The sequence below is a fragment of the Synchiropus splendidus genome, unplaced genomic scaffold, assembly GCF_027744825.2.
Source record: "Synchiropus splendidus isolate RoL2022-P1 unplaced genomic scaffold, RoL_Sspl_1.0 HiC_scaffold_20, whole genome shotgun sequence".
NCBI lineage: Eukaryota > Metazoa > Chordata > Actinopteri > Syngnathiformes > Callionymidae > Synchiropus > Synchiropus splendidus.
This window is the reverse complement of record NW_026527054.1, coordinates 615,363-622,317: the sequence shown is the minus strand read 5'-3', so window position 1 is coordinate 622,317 and position 6,955 is coordinate 615,363.

Genomic DNA, 6,955 nt, shown 5'->3' with positions numbered 1-6,955 from the left:
CTTCAACAATTCCAGGCCGACCTATGCGACATGCAGGCGTTGGCTAGATATAACGACGATCAAAATTACTTGTTGACCGTTATAGATGTATTTTCAAAGAAGGCCTATGTACGCGTTTTAAAAAGAAAGACTGCGATTGAGACAATGAAGGCATTTGAATCAGTGCTGGATGAGAGCGGGACGCCTGCAAAGCTACAGACGGATGATGGGAAAGCATTTTTTAGCAAGAGTTTCCGGGCTTTGATGGAAAGGAAGAGAATTATTCATTTTTCAACAGCGAGTGACTTTAAGGCCTCTGTGGTTGAGAGATTTAACCGCACTCTTAAAAATCGGATGTGGAGATATTTTACAGCTAAAAACACTCTACGTTACATCGAAGTTTTACAGGATCTAGTAAAGAGTTATAATCACAGCTATCACAGTAGTATAAAAATGACACCGATGGAAGTAACTAAAGAAAATACTCTGCAAGTGTTTGACAATCTTTACATTAGACCGTCGAAAGGTCGACAGAAGCCGAAATTTAAGGAGGGCGATCATGTTAGGATATCAAAACTACGAGGTATATTTGACAAAAAGTATGAGCAGAGTTTTACAGACGAGATATTTACGATAACTGAATGTATTCACCGCAACCCGTCTGTGTATAAATTGAAAGATTTCGACGGCGAACCCATCCAGGGGTCATTTTATGATCAAGAATTACAAAAAGTACAACTCAATAAGGATAAAGTATTTCACGTAGAAAAGATTCTCAAGGAACGCTGCGTTAAAGGAGAGAGACAGGTCTTTGTCCAGTGGAAGAACTGGCCTGAAAAATTCAACAGTTGGGTAAAAGCTTCAGATATAAAAAATATATAAGACGATCCTTCTTTACACCAGACGTCATATCATCATGTACAACTCAAAGAACACTGGCTTCTATGTGACTTTACCATCAAACGCCAGTGCAAAAGTTTTTAAAGACAACTCGATCGGTACTTTCCGCGTTGATTTAGCACAACATATTGATTTAAACGGGAAATGGGAGGTGGCTTTGACGGAGATTACATACCCTCACACATGGCATAATATTCCGGAGGATGCGGCGTTATTTTACTGGAAACCGAACCCTAGAGGACCTGATTCCAACACAAACACGGCTCCCCCAAGAGGATCAGATTCAGATGCTAACACGTCGAGGCGGCATAAAGATGAATTTCATAGAGCCATGGCGAGACTTCGGGCTCCGGATCCTGACGCCAGCGCCTCACCTCAGAGGAAAAAAGACGAATCACGAGGGGTTGATCGACATTTCAAAACTGCAGGAACAGATATTTCTAAACTGAAGTTCAAGGGTGGATATTACAGCTCTATTAATCAGATTACAACCGAGTTGGAGCAAACCTTTAAAAAAACCAATAACAATATACGCTTCCTGTTTGACGGTGCACGGCAAAAAATTGATCTTCAAGGAGACGGTCAGAACTTAGTGCTTTTTAACTCGCCTTTAGCTTACATGTTAGGTGTAGAGCCTGGTCATTGGATCAATTTTTGCGAGTTCAGAGCGCCCCATCCAGTTGATTTAAAAGCGGGGTTTTACCATCTTTACTGTTACAGCGACGTTGTAAGACCGCAGCTTGTAGGGGATGCATATGCACCGCTTTTAAGAACGGTGGAAATCAAGGGTAGTTACTCAGATATAATCACACAACATTTTAAGCCTGCTACTATTTACCGGTTGCCAAGAACCATATTGAAAATATTCAGGTACAAATTAAATCAGATCTTAACAAACCAGTCAATTTTACCTTTGGAAAAGTGGTGGTGACTCTACACTTTAGACCTGTTACTTGAGAGGATATTATATAACCCTCGTATCGTCGTCTGGAAATCCATTCATCATCACAACGCCGGAGAGAGATAACCCCCTGTGTAGACCCGTCATAAACAAACACAATGGTACATGCAGGCTTAAGAGACGACCCGCACAGATTTGTACAATATTATGAAAAACAGGTGGGCGGAGATCTACCCGGGTTCTACGGTGCCTCGGTTATGTACGGACGAGGCATCGGTTCCCTCTTCTCAAAAATGTTTCGGTTTGTATCACCTCTGTTGAAAAGAGGTATTGCCATAGCGAAACCCCATCTCAAATAAGCGGTGGGTAACATAGCCTCGGATATGTTCACCCGTACCGTGAGAGGAATGAGCGATCAACAGAGACAGGAAGGGTCAGGCGGTATAGCCGTCTTATCACGAAGGACAAAGAGACGCCCTCCAGGTCGCCGTGTAACACAGAGCTCTAATAAACGTACAAACAAAAAAAGAAAGAAGCCAGTTGACAGAAGCAAACGGGCCAAGAGGAAGTCCAGAGGGAGCTCCGATATATTTTAAAAAACCTTATATACAGTAACATGGCGCTCCTACACCAGAAATCTGCTGAATGCACATTAGCAGAACTGGATTTATTCACGGCGCCGGTGACGCAGCTTTCCATCGAGGACAAAATTTACACTGAAATTGCTCCAGTAGCCGCTATCCGCGAAGGAGGACCGATTGAGTTTTTTATACCGGGAGACAGCGAAAAGTATCTAGACCTAAACGACACCCTTCTACACGTGCGTGCAAGAATTACTAACGCCGATGGCACACCGCTGGCTAACGACGCAGCAGTCGGTCTCATCAATTATCCTCTAAACACAATCTTTGATCAGTGCGATGTGGTTCTGGGGGATCGGATGATTTCGCAGTCCAGTTCCACTCACCCGTACAGAGCTATGATTGAAACACTTCTCAACTTTTCCGGCGACACTCTTAAAACACAGTTTAGCGCCGGTCTTTTTTACCCGGGTCAGTTGACTCGATCGTCACTGTAAACGGACCCAACGCAGGCCTTAATAAAGGGGCAGAGTTCACGAGCAGATCCAGAGAAGTACACCTTCTCGGTCCTCTCCACAGCGACATATTTTTCTGCGAGAGACTGTTATTAAACTCGGTCGATTTAAGAATTAAACTCACCAGGGCGAACGATGCCTTCTGCCTGACCGGACCCCGCGACTCCACCTTTCGTCTGAAAATCCTCGGCGCCTCTCTGTTTGTGAAGAAAGTCACTGTTTCGCCAGCTGTGAGAATAGGTCATGCAGCGGGTTTGTTAAAAGGAAATGCTCTCTACCCCCTCTCACGAGTCAACGTAAAAACATACTCCATTCCTGAAAACTCAAGAATATGTACCCAGGAGAATTTATTTCTGGGTTCAATACCTAAATACGTGGTTTTAGGGATGGTGCATCATGAGGCATTTACCGGTAGGAGAGATCTCTCCCCGTTCAATTTTCATCATTACAACACTGAATATCTCGCCCTCTGTCAGGACGGCCGACAGATCCCCGCTAAAGCTTTTCAACCTCAGTTTAATAACAGTATGGCGGTCAGAGAGTTTTATAACATGATTCTAGCTACAGGAAGACATTTGAAGGATCTACCGCTAAGCATTGACCGCGAAGGTTTTAAGGCGGTTATTCATTGTTTGCGTTTAATCTCAATCCAGCCGACGACAACGACGCTCTCTCCCCTGTCTCAAAAGGGAATTTAAGACTGGAGATGAGATTCAGAGTACCCTTACCGAACACCGTAACACTGATTGTGTACGCTTGTTACGATTCCATTCTGGAGATTGATGCAAAAAGACAAGTGCTGGTGGACTATTATTAAAAAAAGTTATGGATAGTCTCCAGTTACAGAGGCTGCTGAGAGGTCTCTTGGGCGACACATTTTACGGTGTATGGCCGCCGGATGAGTTGCCTCAATTCACTCAACCCCTCAGACCGCCTGCATATTTCGTCGTCAACACACATCCGGCACATAAACCAGGAGAGCACTGGTTGGCTTTAACTCTCAAAGAAGACGGTAGAACAACTTTCTTTGACTCATTTGGAATGGGGCCGTACTTTTCACATTACCCTGAAAATATTTTAAAGTTTCTCAAGAAACATTCAAGCGACATCAAGTACAACAATGGCCAACTACAGCACGCTCTATCGTTTGTATGTGGTCATCATTGCGTGTTCTACCTCTGTCATCGTGCTAGAGGGCTGTCTATGGAAGAAGTATTAAGTCTATACAGCGACGATACCTTAAAAAACGACCTCATGGTATACAACTTTGTGAATGGACATCAAAAATGTCTAAAAAGATGTGCACACTGTCCGTGGAAACAACAAAACGGTTCTCTTCTGTATTTTAAAGACTATTGTAACGTGTGACTAATCTTATTTTGTTTGTACGTGTGTTTAAAAGACAACATTTTATTGATGAAATGACAATAACCGTGTACAAGACAATTATTCAGGAAACCCATCAAGGTGTTAGAGACAATTTCTTCCCTTTGGTCACTACACGCGTCAAGCGTCGTCGAGGTGTCGCTTTAGGATCCTTTGGGTCGGGAGACCAGCTCTCAGCTATACTTTTCTTTCGCGAGATAGAATTTGATTTAAGTCTCTGATATTGAGCCCTCGCTTCAGGGTTGGACAGCAGTGTGAGAGGGATGTTTAGCTTTAATAATGTGACGAGAAACTCGGACCAGCCCTCAGGTAATGAAGAACTTGTTTTCTTATACGGTAGGGAAAGGTACTTGAATAAATCAATCACATGAGAGCCTTTTACAGCATTTCCTTCATACATAAATTCGCCATTCATATTCCAACCATCACCGTTTTTGGATATCCTCTGGATAATGTATTCAGCATTTCTTCGAGCTTTTGCCGGAAGGCTATTTAGAATATCCTTACCCAAGTCATCTGTTACAGAGAGTGTTTTTAGAACACTTTCGACACGACTGTCAGAGTCGTGTGGATGATCGCTGACTCCGTCTCGTTGTAAAGTCGGAGTTACTCTCCTTTGGTCTCTCTGATCCTGTTTTGCAAAGGTTAAATATCTTTGCAATAGAGCATCGTACTTTTTAATCTTCTCATACGGGTTTAACTGAGAATCATTTAGAATGGACCTCATCTTGTCATTTAATTCATCTTCGGCAATTTCACGGATGTCGGAGGTTGGACGTGATAACTGGTTAATTTGCTGAGGAGAGACGAGATACATTTTCTGGACAGTCCTCATGGTGTTTTACTTCTTTACAAGTCCTCCTATTAGATTTCCAATGATTGGAACGGCAGCCGCTAGCAATGGCAAAATGAATCCTCCCGATTGCTTTTTAAGAATCCTTCGTTTACGCTTCACGCATGCCTTTTTATTAGCCAAGAGTCTGATGTTTTTCTTCTGTTTTTTCAGTTTTTTGAACTGAGCCTGTGACAATGGTACATTCCCCTTCAAAACATTCAGGGCGATCTCACCGAGAGCTTGAATAAAGTCCCGAGAACTACGCATCAAAATGTCTTTACGTTTCTTTGACGGAGCATGGTATAGTTCCTTAAGTAAACCCGTGTTTCTTTTTGTACGCGCTGACATAACTTAAGCAGACGTTTTTGGTATGTACACCGTGTGACGTTGATGAGGAAGTATCCCGGTCCTTAGTCTGTAGCGTTCTGGACATGAGGGTGTTAGATCAACAATTAAGTACCCGTGTGCGTCAGCTGTAGCATCTTCAAAGCTTTCTAGAAAGAAAGCTCTCTGAGACGGGTAAACCTGTTGAGCAAGAACTTTTACCTGCATTTTATCGCGAGGATTCTTAAACAGTACAAAGTAATTGCTATTCAGACTAATACTGCGACTATATTTACCACGATGAAATGAGTTTTGCGTCAGCATTATAACACTCATATTTTTATGATGTCTGTATTGTGTAAAAATGCGAACAACCTCAGGGTTTTCAGAAGCTTCAAAAATCAACAAAAAACATCGTCAAGAATAATCAAATGTTTTCTATCAGAAGGAAATACATCTTCATTTTCAAAAGATTCAGGTAAACCTTCAATGAATTTGATATTTTTATTCATCTTTTGCAATTCACTGTACATCGGTTGAAAAGAAGTATAAATCCATACAATATTTACATTGGCATCATCCATAACATGTTCACAATTTTCAAGTATACATTTTACAAAATGGGTCTTTCTTGACCCTGATGGTCCCACCACTAGACATGAAAATGGTGTTTTCAAACGAGGATCGAAATGAATTTCTTCCATAATGACCCCTCATCCACTCAAAACTCAGAACCCAAAAGGTTTGGTTGTGCGTCTGAAAACAATCGCCTCTTAGTGTACACGACCCAGAGTTTTTTTAGTAACTGATCTGTTTTTTAAAGTGATGTTCTTTTTATCCCTGACAATGCTGTGTTGACGGGTCTCAGGCAGCCCATCAGGTGAATTATGTCAAAACAAGTCATCCAATGTCACCACAAACAACCCGGGAACCCTTTACACATGACTGTTAGATCGTGGATGAAAATTTGAGGCCATCCTGAAAGATGGGTCATTGTTCAAGTTTTTTGATCCTCAGATTATCAATTAATGCGTTTATATTCTTCTGCGAGACGTACAGTCACTCTCTCCTCACTGGCATCAACAAGAAATATCTGTTAGGTCTCAATCATTGGTTCTCTGAATGAGCACCATTGAACATGTGTAACTTGTTGAATCACCCACGTTCTGTCTAAACTGAGGATACCACGTATTGTTGTACTTGTTCTTTACAAACAATACAATACAAAGGACCTGCCATGATGTATGGTTTAGAGACTGCTACACAGGCAGACAAGCAGAGTCACATATGTCTGAATTGATGGCCAGGTTTTCATAGGAGGAGGGTGCATCTCAGATCAAGATGGAGGTCGCCAATTTGTGATGGCTATTAGTGAGGAAAGGGTAAAATGAAGTCATACATCGAAGATTTTACAAGCTACTCACAAACATTCAACATAAATATTTGCCTGCATTCAACTTTTAATTTTCAACTTTTATCATCATCATCATTATCTTTTGCAGGAGATAACTATTGCATCATTTATGTTTAAACC